Source organism: Lithobates pipiens, unplaced genomic scaffold (assembly GCF_037356315.1).
Source record: "Lithobates pipiens isolate NorthernLeopardFrog02 unplaced genomic scaffold, aLitPip1_a1.2 Scaffold_10, whole genome shotgun sequence".
NCBI lineage: Eukaryota > Metazoa > Chordata > Amphibia > Anura > Ranidae > Lithobates > Lithobates pipiens.
The window spans coordinates 189,048,555-189,062,526 of NW_027507686.1; the positions used below are offsets into that span (position 1 = coordinate 189,048,555).

Sequence of the window (13,972 nt, forward strand, 5' to 3'; positions counted from 1 at the left end):
ACAGGAGCCATTTTTGGGGCAGCGGGTATACCGTAGAAAATGAACGAATGAATGCGCACACCTCCTGACTAAGATGGCCGTAATGCCCACGAAGCTGCACTGCTTGGATTGGGCATTACGGCCATCTTAGTCAGGAGGTGTGCACATTCATTCGTTCATTTTCTACGGTATACCCGCTGCCCCAAAAATGGCTCCTGTTAAGAGACATGCTTACGAAGCGGATTTCAAACTCATAGCTATCAGTCACGCAGTAGAACAACCTGAGAGAGGTTTACGGTACGTCGGTTTACGGTAAGAGACCGGGTGGCTTTTTCCACGAATCTCCATCCCTATTGATCTGTGACTCCATGCGCGCCCATCTGACAGATACTGTTAAAGCCCAAGTGAAGAAAACTAATTCGGTGCTTGCCATCATTCCGGGTGCATTAACCAAAGAACTCCAGCGATGTCAACAGGTCATATATAAGGCGCACCGGATTATAAGGCGCACGGTCGATTTTGTGAGAAAATTTAGGCTTTTACGTGCGCCTTATAGTCCGAAAAATACGGTATATTAAAGGGATCCAACAATTCATTACAGCCACGATCAGATTTCAATTACTTTTTTTCCTTTCCTTTCCACTGGAAAACTGTGCCATTTTACAGGTATACTATAGACACCCTCCAGGCACGATATTTAAAGGAATATTTTTAGTGTTTCACGTTAAGCATTATTAAAATCACTGCTCCTGAAAAAAACTGCAGTTTTTATAACTTTTTTTTGCATTAATACATGTCCCCTAGGGCGGTACCCGGGTCCCCAAACACTTTTTATGACTATAATTTGCATACAAGCCTTTAAAATGAGCACTTTTGTTTTTTCATGTTGGTGTCCCATAGACCTTAACGGGGTTCCGAGGCTTTAGAATTTGCCACGAACACCGCATAATGGTCATTGTTCTCAGAACGTCCGAACAACCGAAGTTCGGCCTGAGTCTCTAGTCAAAACCCGCTTCCTGATTGGCCGGAAGGAGGATCAGTGTTACAATATCGAATATTAGCTCGCTAGTGTAACACACCTGGGTGGGCTGTGAGTGCATTCTCTACACCCCGAGCCCACTCTATTTTGAAGCCTATTAGAGCCTCTGGCTCTAATCAGTGCTTCAAAAAAACACCCACTTCCGCATTGGAATCCAGGCGTCTGGTGTCCTGAAAGGGGCCAGATGCATGGATAGGGGGAGGTGGCGATGGATGGGGGCGGGGCCCGTGCTCCCTTAATGGACGACCTGCACCTGGCATACAGACTCTCCCACTTAGCATGGGAATGGATTTGAAATTTGGTTTCAGTACCCACAGAGTAGTAACAAGTACATGCCTACACTAATGTTTGCTAAAATCTTCACAATTCTAAATTCCATGTTTACTAACAGTGAATATCACACAACTGTTTAAAATTCTGTCTATATCTATATTTTCTTGGTAATTTCAGCAATGCTAATGGCAAAGACATAGGCATGCACAGGGGGTGTGCCTGGGCACACCCTAATCACCCTGTGCGCCAGGGCAGATGATAGGACTGTATAGCCTGCCCTCCTGTACTGGGTCCATGTCCTATTAGTTCAAAAGGGGGGGCCCAGACACCTGCCGAGCAGGAGGACCGTCTGTACTGCCTTATTGCAGATACTGATCTGTTTGTTTCTTCACCTGCAGCGCTTCCGGCTTCTCCCCCTCTCCCTCCCTTCGGGGGAATCAGTTCTAGCATCTCCTCCTCCATCCTCTCCTCCGTCCCTTTCTTAGTCTTGATTGTAAGACATCGGGGGTCTTTTTAGAACCCTGATGTTTCACCAAAGTCCCCCAAAAGTGCAGTTTAAAAAAAAAAAAAATAAATAAAATAAAATGTAAAATAAAATAAAATTTAAAAGACTAATTAAAAAAATTAAGTACTCATTCACATGTACTTTGCACTCTGTAATTTCTGCCATGGCTGTGAAGCAAAGTGTTGCGAGTACACCCCTAGGTACACCCCTAGCCACTGCCTCTGTCTTTCTGTGTTTAAGCTTTGGGGTGCATGCCCTAATGCAATAGGCTGCGCACTGCTATGGGTAAAGTCAAACGTACTGTAATGTGAACATAACACTACTCACCATCCCAGTACCTGTAACACATTAAACCTCACTATAAATGTAACCTTAACACTAAAGCTGGGTTGTTTTTATTCAATCAGGCAGAGGGCTGAACTTATGGATTCTCCCATTGACACAAGGTGTATGGAGGAAATCTCTCTGCTTTACTACTGCAATTTGATAGTATAAACTCCTCTACTGTCAGAATACACTGATCAGCGCAGCAGCCGATTGGCTGCAAGCCGCTAATCGACCAAAAAACATTCCATTCAACAAAAGTCAGTTATTAGATTGGCTTCTCTTGAGCGGGAATGGCCATGGATGGGTGGAAATTTGGCTGCCTCTGCTGAACTTCGATACATCTTTGGGCAAGTTCACCCTCCCTGTAACTTGAACACTCACAATAACCCTGCTTGCAACCCTAAACCTTGCTGTAACTGTGACACACATTCTCACTATGGGGTAGATTTACTAAAACTGGAGCACTCAAACTCTGGTGCAACTGTGCATGGTAGCCAATCAGCTTATAACTTCAGGTTGTTCAACTGAGCTTTGAGAATAACATTTGGAAGCTGATTGGTTACTATGCAGAGCTGCACCAGATGTTGCACTCTTCAGTTTTAGTAAATAACCCCCTTATGTCTCACTATAAAAGAAACCCCAAAAAATAACACCCACACTAACCCTTATATTACCCCTCCCTGTTCCTACCACGTAGACCTTACCAAAACCCTGTCTGTAATTACAACACTAACCTTCCCTGTAACCTCAACACTCATGTTGACCCCTATATTCCTCCACCCTGTTATTGTAGCCTTAACACTAACCCTCACCATAACATTAACCCTTCATCTAACTTCAACCCTCGCCTTATCCCCAGCAATCACATCAACCCTCACTGTAACCTCACATTAACCTTCATCATAACCTTAATACTCAGAGTAACCCTGACTGTAACCCCACTACTCACACTAACCCTTAATATAACCTCAATATTCACACTAACCCTTAGGCTGCATTCACACCTGGGCAATTTGAATTGTGGGAATTGTGGGCAGAATCACAGTAATTCTGCCCGTGATTTCAAAATGCTCTGGTAAAATGCCAAATCGCACAATGTAAATTTCAGATGACATTCATTTTAATGACACTTAAAAACGCAGTGTGGTTCTGCCACAATTATAGTGTGATAATTGTGCTGCAATCGCGTTAAGCTTATCTGCCAAAGGTAACTCCTGAACATTTTTGGGAGCAAACTTCAAGCGATGCAGTTTGCTGCGATTGCAGCGCTTTTTATCATGCTAAACATGCAGCAGAAACGCACTGTGTTTTTAGATGCCATTAAAATGAATGGCATCTGAAATTTGCATTTTGCGAATTGTCATTTTACCAGAGAGTTGTGAAATCGTGGGCAGAATCGCTGCGATTCTACCTGCGATTCAAAACAATCAGGTGTGAATGCAGTAACCCCAATACTCACACTGGCCCTCATTGTAACCTCCATACTCACATTAACCCTTACTGTAACCCCGGTACTCACAGTAACCCTGACAGTAACCCCAGTAGTTACACTAACCCTTATTATAACACAACCCTAACTGTAGTCCCAATACTCACAGAAACCCTTCCCATAACTCCAGTACTCACATGATTACACTCTCACTAACCCTTCCTGTGTCCCCAACACTTGCACTAACCATAAACGTAACCCTAACCCATATTCTACAATAAGGCCGCGTACACACGCGCGGACTGTTCGCCCAACCTTGTTCGGCAAACAGTTTGTCAAACAGTCCGCTCAAAATTTGCATGAGCGGACTTGCCCACACACGAGCGGACTGTTTGACGAACAAGGTTGGGCAAACAGTTCGCTCAACTTTTGAAATGAGCGGACTCGCCCACGTAAGGAGGAGGCAAATCCGCCCATTTCGAGCGCGTGTACAGGTAGGCGGGGCCCGCGAAGGAGACGTCGCGGGCTCCGCCGCCTGGAATGGGCTTAAAGGGGAACCCCAACGCCGAAAAAAATCGGCGTGGGGGTTCCCCCCAAGTCCACACCAGACCCTTGTCCGAGCACGCTACCCGGCCGGCCAGGAAAGGGGGGCGAGCGCGCCCCCCCTCCTGAGCCGTACCAGGCCGCGTGCCCTCAACATGGGGGGTGCCTTGGGGAAGGGGGGGGCCGCGCGGCCCCCCCACCCCAAAGCACCTTGTCCCCATGTTGATGAGGACAAGGGCCTCTTCCCGACAACCCTGGCCGTTGGTTGTCGGGGTCTGCGGGCGGGGGGCTTATCGGAATCCGGGAGCCCCCTTTAAGAAGGGGGCCCCCGGATACCGGCCCCCCACCCTATGTGAATGAGTATGGGGTACAATGTACCCCTACCCATTCACCTGTGAAATAAAGTACAAATAAAAACACAACACAGGGGGAAAAAATATTTTATTGCACAGCCGGGGGTCTTCCGTCTTCGGGGGTCTTCTCGCCGGACTCCTCCGCTATGTGTGTGTAGCTCTTTTGCCAGCGGAGGAGTCCGGCTTTCTTCCTCCCCGCCGCCGGCCTCTTCTCCCGACTTCGGGGGTCTTGTCCCCCTCTTCGGTTCTTCTGCCGGGCCACCGCGCCTGGTCCGGTGGCCCGGTCTTCTGTCGCCGTCTTCCGTTCTTCTGTCGCCGCCTTCGGTTCTTCTGCCGGGCCACCGCGCCTTCTTGTAGCTCTTTTACAGGCGGTGGCCCGGTCTTCTGTCGCCGTCGCCGCCTTCCGTTCGTGTTCTTCTTCTTGTTCTTCTTGTTCTTCTCCAGGCGATGTTGACACGTCGCTCCCTCCGGCCGGAATGCCAGAGCCGCCCTGCGCTGTGACTTATATAGTGACAATGGGGCGGGGTCACATGGTATATGTCACATGGGTTGATGTCACGTGGTGACCCCGCCCCCTTACGATGTCATAGTCCCCATGTGACATCAACCCATGTGACCAACCCATGTGACATATACCATGTGACACCGCCCCATTGTCACTATATAAGTGACCGCACAGCGCGTCCCCGGCATTCCGGCCGGAGAGCTCGTCGAGTCAACATCTCCAGGAGAAGAACAAGAAGAACAAGAAGAAGAACACGAACGGAAGGCGGCGACGGCGACAGAAGACCGGGCCACCGCCTGTAAAAGAGCTACAAGAAGGCGCGGTGGCCCGGCAGAAGAACCGAAGGCGGCGACAGAAGAACGGAAGACGGCGACAGAAGACCGGGCCACCGGACCAGGCGCGGTGGCCCGGCAGAAGAACCGAAGAGGGGGACAAGACCCCCGAAGTCGGGAGAAGAGGCCGGCGGCGGGGAGGAAGAAAGCCGGACTCCTCCGCTGGCAAAAGAGCTACACACACATAGCGGAGGAGTCCGGCGAGAAGACCCCCGAAGACGGAAGACCCCCGGCTGTGCAATAAAATATTTTTTCCCCCTGTGTTGTGTTTTTATTTGTACTTTATTTCACAGGTGAATGGGTAGGGGTACATTGTACCCCATACTCATTCACATAGGGTGGGGGGCCGGTATCCGGGGGCCCCCTTCTTAAAGGGGGCTCCCGGATTCCGATAAGCCCCCCGCCCGCAGACCCCGACAACCAACGGCCAGGGTTGTCGGGAAGAGGCCCTTGTCCTCATCAACATGGGGACAAGGTGCTTTGGGGTGGGGGGGCCGCGCGGCCCCCCCCTTCCCCAAGGCACCCCCCATGTTGAGGGCACGCGGCCTGGTACGGCTCAGGAGGGGGGGCGCGCTCGCTCGCCCCCCTTTCCTGGCCGGCCGGGTAGCGTGCTCGGACAAGGGTCTGGTGTGGACTTGGGGGGAACCCCCACGCCGATTTTTTTCGGCGTTGGGGTTCCCCTTTAAGCCCATTCCAGGCGGCGGAGCCCGCGACGTCTCCTTCGCGGGCCCCGCCTACCTGTACACGCGCTCGAAATGGGCGGACTTTCCGAGCGGGAACAGTCCGCTCATTTCGAAAGTACAGCGGACAGGCCCACACACGGGCGGACTGTTCGCTCAAACACAGTTTCAGCGGACAGTTTTTCGGAATTTCCGAAAGACTTTGTCCGTCCAACTGTCCGCTGAAACTGTCCGCTGAAAGCCCACACACGAGCGGACTGTCCGCCCAAACACTGTTCAGCGGACAAGGTTGGGCGAACAGTCCGCCCGTGTGTACGCGGCCTTACTCTTACTAATGTACACTTAATACCTTATTTACACACTCTCCTTTCCATTACCAGGAATATCTGTGAGAAGACCAACACTACATGCCATAAAAAACTGTTCCAAAATATTTCCGCCTAAGGCTAGGTTCATATTGGTACGTGACTGTCATCTTATTTTGATCTGCGGCATCAGTCCTATATCAGTGCTACTTCAGTCCTACTTCCATCCGACTTGAATGAACAAGATACGATTTTGCTCTGACTTTGAGATAGTGTGACTTGTCCTTTGACCAATCAAAACAATCCCAGTGTGACATAAATTCCTTTTCCTGCTGCTGTAATCACCATGTCGGATGTCACAAGTCGGATGGTTAGGATGAGGATCCGACTTTGATCTGACTTTAATGATATTGAATGGGCTGAAAATGGACCAAAGTCTGAACAAAGTAGTGCAGGAACCTTTTCTAAAGTCGAATCCAACCTTTGATTTGTACACGTCATGGGGCATGTGCTCAGAAAGTTGGAGTGTATGTCACTCCAGTGTAAACTGGGCCTTAGGCCGCGTACACACGCGGGGACTGTTCGCCCAACTTTGTCCGCTGAACAGTGTTTCGGCGGACAGTCCGCTCGTGTGTGGGCTTCAGCAGACAGTTTCAGCGGACAGTCTGACGAACAACGTTTTTCGGAAATTCCGTAAAACTGTCCGCTGAAACTTGGTTTGAGCGGACAGTCCGCCCGTGTGTAGGCTTGTTCGTCAAACTAAGTTCCGCGCATGCTCAGAAAGGATTTACACGGCGAAGGTTGCATTGCAATGTATAGGACGTCGTATTTCTAGTCCCGTCGTACGTGCCGTTCATGTCATCACGCAAGTTTCAGCGGACTGTTCGTTCGTCGTGTGTGGCCAAGTCCGTCCATGCTAATTTTGAGCGGACTGTCCGCTCAAACTGTTTGACGAACAAAGTTGGGCGAACAGTCCCCGCGTGTGTACGCGGCCTTAGTCTTAAAATATAGACAGCACAGAAGATCAAACCCTACCCTATGCCACCCAGAAATGAAAATGAACACTTTAGAAGCAGGTTTACTCTCAATACACGTGAATACAATATGCTTCATAATGACTCTGAGGTAGTTCCAATAATAGTTTTCCCATTCTTCCAAGTGTCATTTGTAAATGAGGTAGGCGGACCTGCTAATTGTGTTATTGCTGTTATTTCACTCTGGGTCTTTCTTAGTTTAATGGGAATTATGATCCAGCATCAGTTATAGTGCAGTAATAAGGCATGCATTCGGCTCTTCAGATTCTTGGCTTTGTTACAAACTCATACAGATATTACAGGTGATGAAAATATGCAAAGTGAGACATACAATTATATCATTAGCAGAGCAGAAGGATACAAAGTATCCCTTGCCTTCTTGCTTCTATCAATCTCCCGGCTCTTTGAATGGCTGTAATTATATATTGTGATACTGTGTGTCTGCCCTTAGGACAAGGCAAAGCAGAGGAATAACTGTGTTATCAAAGAGGAAAGATGAATGAACTGTAAATAATGGGCATGCCAATTAAAGAATAAGGCAGGAATCCAAATTGCATTTATGGATACATATCAGTGTCTGTATTCCTCATTTCTGTGGACAGTAGGCTTGTGTGAGTTTACACTATTGTTTGTATGTATCTGCCAATGTGTCAAATTGTACTATGTAGAAAAACTAAGATCAGCACCATGGACATCTGCTATACCCTACAGCTGTCCTTTGACTTTGTAACTAAATGGTTTATATCGTGTGCTAGGCCTGTCAATCACTAAATCCCAAAATACTCAGTTTGTGTTTGTTTGCAATTGTTGAGCCATATCCTGCATGAACGCAGATAAGGGAATTGTGCTATCATGCAGACGTCAACAGTGGTATGTAAGCAGGTAGTGGAGATGGACACTCTAGGGGATAGGATGATACGCAAAATATTTGATCATTAACAGCTCAACATTTCAGTCAAGGTATGGACCCACATATTCATGTCTATTGGGAGTCCGTTTCCTTTACTGCTTTGGAGAGACACAAAAGGAACAATCTTCTGGGGGATTCTCCATCTAGGGCTGGATCTTTTTCTAACTGAATTTCATGTCTAGCCCTCTTTTTGTAGAGATTTCACAAAAGTGGATATTCATAGGCTTGAAGTAAGTACAGGGGCCAAAGCTGCTCTTTTGCCCATTCTTTCATAGCATTCTTTAGTCTTTTTTTTATCCTTTTCTTGGGACACATACTTTATGTTGTCATTCATACTCAAGACTGGCATGAGCCAGTGCCAGTGCATCACCATAATAAGATATTATCTCTATAGTTTCAGTTTTTAGCTTAACTAGGATTAAGGGACAGTAAGGTTTTCTGATCAAGGGTTAGTAGGGTAAGTTTAAAGTTATTCTAAAGGCATTCTATGCATTAAGTTAAACAAAAACCTCCAGTATCAGCTCACCCCCCAGACCCCTCCTAAATACTTACCTGGCTCCTCTCTTGATGCATCACTGCCCTCTGTCACCTCACAGAGAGCATTGGCTCTGCCGCTGTCAAATCCTTTGAGACGGGACTGGGGGCTGGGCCGAGCCACACCGTGTGTGTCTATGGGCACACACAGTAAGGCTCGGGAGCAAGCCTGCATGTCTGCCCCCATAGCAAGCACTTGCTATGGGGGCAAACACAGAATAGGAGGAGTGGGCAACACTGGCAAGAGACCCCAGAAGAGCAGGTTCTGGTCCACTCTGTCTAAAACTATTGCACAGAGCAGGTAAATATAACATGTTTGTTATTTTAATAAAAAAAAACCTTTACAAACAATTTAAGACATGGATTAAGTCTTAAGATCAGAGAAATATAGATAGGTTTAAAGAGTAACTCCACTTTTGTTGAGAAAAAAACATTCTCCTTTGAGAAAAAAAAACATTCTCCTCTAGGTGAGCTATGTACATTTCAAGGATTTTAACAAAACATGTTGCAGTTTTCCCGTGGTTGCAGGAAAGAAATTCGCACTGTCCATGGGCTGACTTTTGCACAGTACTACATTTGAGGCAGCCACACCTCAGCAAGCCTCATTATTCTACCATTGGTCCTCTGTGTCACTGCACCTAACACTATTGTTATTCGTAGGTACTTTATAATCCTAACTTTTTCCTTGAAGTCACCCATCCATGTCAATAGCTAGCCTCATAATACCCAAAAGGGGATCCTAAATATATACAAAAATAAAATCAGGCCCATGGTGCACACGTTTATGAAGTTCTGAAAAATGCCCTCAGCATACACACCAATTTTTTTTTCCAGTGATCAACTAACTGTATAATCTGTGGGATTTGATTAAATTATGAATATCAAACTCTTTACATTACAGATGCATTAAGAATTCATACTTGTTCATGATGTACATAGTGAGTTTGCTATTCTTTGACTTCAGCTATGATTTTCTGGTAGGGAATGATAATCCTAATTTTATCTGTTCTGGATGATTGACATAGCTTATTTTTTCTCATTTTAAATACTTTACAGGATCTGGAATGCCAATTCCCATATTAATGCTCTTGATTAAAGAAGAACATCAATCAAAACACAAAATTGGGTAATATATGCAGTATGAATATTGACTGAGTAGTATCTACTTTTGAGACAGAATTTAGAAAAATAAGTATTGGACTTTTTCAATCCTATTTGCCTGACAACAGCTGTCCTAATGTAAAAGAAAAAAAATGACCCCTGTTAACTTTTTAGAGCATCGGTGCCTAACAAGGAGTTTAAAGGACATCTGTCATTGACATGAACCCCAAGAGTGACATTCCATATACATTAAATATGCAACTAGAATTGTTTAGAAAATTTTATAGACAATGTAATAAAATCAGTTCATTTGTAAACTCTTCCGCTGAATGTTTTGTGCTGTTGTAGGTGATGGAGTGAACATACCGAGGCCAATTTACTAAAGGAGCAAAAAAAATCTTTATACAGTCAATTTTGTGAATATTTACTTCAATTATCCAATCATTCTTAAAAAGCTATTTTCTTATCTGTACATGACTGGATGATTGAAGTGAATATTCACACAATTTATTATGTTAAGATTGTCGACTCCTTTAATAATTCAGCCCAATTAACTTAAAGTGGGATCCACTCCTATAATAAAATAACTGATTAGACTGCTCTAAAGTAACACAATGAACACTTATATATGTGATCAGCAGCATATGTTAGTAGTAGTATCTGGTGGCATTAGGATATGTAAGCAGATTTAAATAGATTCTACAGAATTATATTTTGCCCACGCCTGCCCCCCTGCAAACTGACTTGGATGAGCTGCTTTTAAGATTGGGGTTCCTATCAACCGTTCATAAAATACAAAGCATTCTGTGAATGACCAAGGGCAGGGAGAGTTGGATAAACAGTATTAGCACTTCAGTGTATGAAGGCTGCATATCTCATATCCATAATGGGCCAGAAGTACAGCAGGAGCTGGATCATTCATTATATACCTCAGCAGGGGTAACTTTTTTTACCAAGCAGAAATGACAAAAAGTTCTATGCCTGGATTTCTCTTTTAATCACACCCTGCTTGTAGTATCTGTGGGGGTTCTGTCTAAGGGGCAGTGTGTTTCTAAACGGAGGAGCTGCGGGCATGGGATGCAGTGTGCACCGGATCAGCCTTATGCATTGGCGTGTTGTAGGCGGGCCAGCTGCCAGCACCACAGCAATCAACGAAGCTAGGATGCACAGCATCATTTGTAGCTATAGCCTATCCACACTATGATAAAGCATGATGTTTACCGAGAACAGACGGCATGCAGGGATGTCCTTTAGCATTTAAGAGAGGACTAAAGTGCACCTCCATCCAGACCCGCTTTGCCTCCCACCTCTGCCATGCTGCTGAAGCTGTAAGAAAGGGCTCTGATGGCAAGAGGAGACAGTGTGATGTTGGGGCTCTATAATGGAGGACTCTGCGATAGAAGACTCTGATCGGGCAATATGTTTTGGGGGACTCTATCATGGGAGATTCTGTGAAAGGGAGACTCTGATGTGATAGGGGCTCTCATGTAAAAGGGGAAGCCTCTTATCTATAGGGGGAACTTTCATAGGAAGAATGGCGCTTCTAATGTGATGAGGGGAATCTGTGATGGAGAGACTCTGATATGATAAGGGGGCTCTATGAAGAAAAGTCCTGATGTGACAGGGGGAACTCTAATGTGAAGGGAGCCTTTTATGTAATGGGGAGACTCTAATGTGATAAGGGGACCTTTGATGTGATTGGGAACTCTGATGGGATTGAAGGGCTATTTAATGGGGGGGCCCTGATGGTAAGAGGGGCTTTTGATTTGATTGGGAGACCCTGGTGTGATGGGGAATCTCTGACGTGAAGGGGGGTCTTTGATGTGATGGTAGAAACCTAATGTGATGGGATGTGATGTAATGGCGGGGCACTAAATTGATGGGGACCTCTGATCTTATGGGGAGAACTCTAACATGAAGGGGGACACTGATGTGATGATTCAGGGCCTGTAATATGAAGGGGGGACTCTGATGGGAGATTCATTTCTTCAAGGCGGTTGTGTGTGGTTTCCCATCGATGGTAATATTTTACTTTTTTACATTTTAGACTGGGGTGCCTGAGAACTTACTTACTTTAACCACTTAAGGACCGGAATGATTTGCCCCCTTACCGGGCCATTTTTTGCGATACGGTACTGTATCGCTTTAACTGACAATTGCGTGGTCATGCAACGCTGTACCCAAAAAAATGTACATCCTTTTTTCCCCACAAATAGAGCTTTCTTTTGGTGGTATTAGATCACCTCTGCGGTTTTTATTGTTTACAACAAATAAGAGCAACAATTTTGAAAAAACAAACAAACAGTTTTTACTTTTTGCTATAATACATATCCAAAATAAAATTTTAAAAAACAAATTTTTTCATCAGTTTAGGCCAATATGTATTCTACATATTTTTGGTAAAATAAAATCGCAATAAGTGTATATTGATTGGTTTGCGCAAAAGTTATAGCGTGTACAAAATAGGGGATATATTTATGGCATTTTTATATTATTTTTTTATTTTACTAGTAATGGCGGTGATCAGCAATTTTTAGTGGAACTGTGACATTGCGGCGGACAGATCGGACACCTTTGACACTTTTTTGGGACCATTGACATTTATACAGTGATCAAACCTAAATATAGCCACTGATTACTGTATAAATGTCACTGGCAGGATAGGGGTTAACACTAGGAAGCGATCAAGGGGTTAAGTGTGTTCCCTTGGAGGTATTTCTAACTATGTGGGGGATGGGCTGCCTGGGAGTAGTGAGAGACCGCTGTTCCTAATCACTAGGAACAGCAGATCACTCTCTAATTCCCTGAAAGAACGGTGATCTGTCTGTTTACATTGACAAATGCTCATTCTGTCTCTCTGTGGTGCGATCACGGGTGGCCGATGGACATTGCGGGCGCCGGCCACACTCATTGGCTCCAGTGTTTAGCCGCGGGTGCCTCCTCTTCTATTTAAAGCGGGTGATGTACAATGATGGCAATTCGTGCAGGGGAGCCAACCTGTCACAGTACAACTGTGATGGCTGGTCCTTTATCGGTTAAAGGGTGCCATGCTTAAAGAAAAGTGCTGTTGGGGAGTACATCTGAACCTGTATCTCCAAAAACACCTGTTGCTTGTCTGCACTTAGGGCAGTCACTATCTTTTACCAATGTATCATACTGAGGGCCAAGTCAGTTTTGATCTTTTATCCTGCCCAGTATATTGTGTTTGGAGCACAAAGGGTTTAGATTGCGATCCACCACCACATCTCATTTAGCTCTACGTGGGGATGTCTGTGGTTTTCAGCTGCTACTAAAATTTTTTTTTGAAGCCTCTCAGAGTAGGCTATGAAACCTATTTATGTATTCTGAACAAGCAGTAAAAGCACTTTAAAACAAGCCCTCATCCCTGTAGCTATAGGCATTGTAGATAAATTCATCTTTACATTTCTCAACAGAAAAATTGAAATCACAGTTCTTCTCCCCAAGTTATCAGTGTCCCTGGAAAGGGCATCCCCTTAATCCCTATACCCACCTTAAATGTGCTCCCTTGCAGCCCCTTTGTTTCTCTCCAGCTGGTTCTGAGATCGCTTGTGTTGATGACCCTGGGGAGCAGTGATGTAACTCCTCCAGTCATGTGACGGTGCTTGGGCCTACATGCAGCTGAGAGGTCAGTGATGGCTTGTTTAAAATAATTTTTTAGAATTCGTATTTTGAAAGATAAATAGTGCATTTTATATACAGCTATATAGATCAGACCAAAATGAGGGACACATGAGGAGGAGAGTGGGACAGAGGGACTTTGTTCCAAATCTGGGACACTCCTTCGAAATCAGGGAGGGTTGGGTGCTATATATATTTTTGGTCTATGTTGTCTAGATACTGTTACCAACACCTACAGGAGAGATTACTAATAATATATTGTAGTCTATGTATCAGTGGAGGCCCGTCCATTAGGGGCACACGGGCACCACCAGCCCATCCAGGCACCCTGATCTACATGCAGAATGCCGAACCGTGGATTCCAATGGGGTTTTTTTGTTAAGCAAGTGGTTAGCGCCAGAGGTTCTAATAGGTTTCAAAAAAGGGTGGGCTCGGAGCGTAGAGCACTACGCTCCAAGCCCATCCAGTTGTTTGACAATGGGGA

General features: G+C 45.5%; 1 protein-coding gene across 7 annotated transcripts in view; it reads right to left on the reverse strand.

Annotated features, from left to right (window-relative positions):
- The window catches only part of SYT7 (synaptotagmin 7), a 564,911-nt gene that overhangs the window by 38,382 nt on the left and 512,557 nt on the right, over positions 1-13,972 (reverse strand). The gene's annotated exons all lie outside the window — the stretch shown is intronic.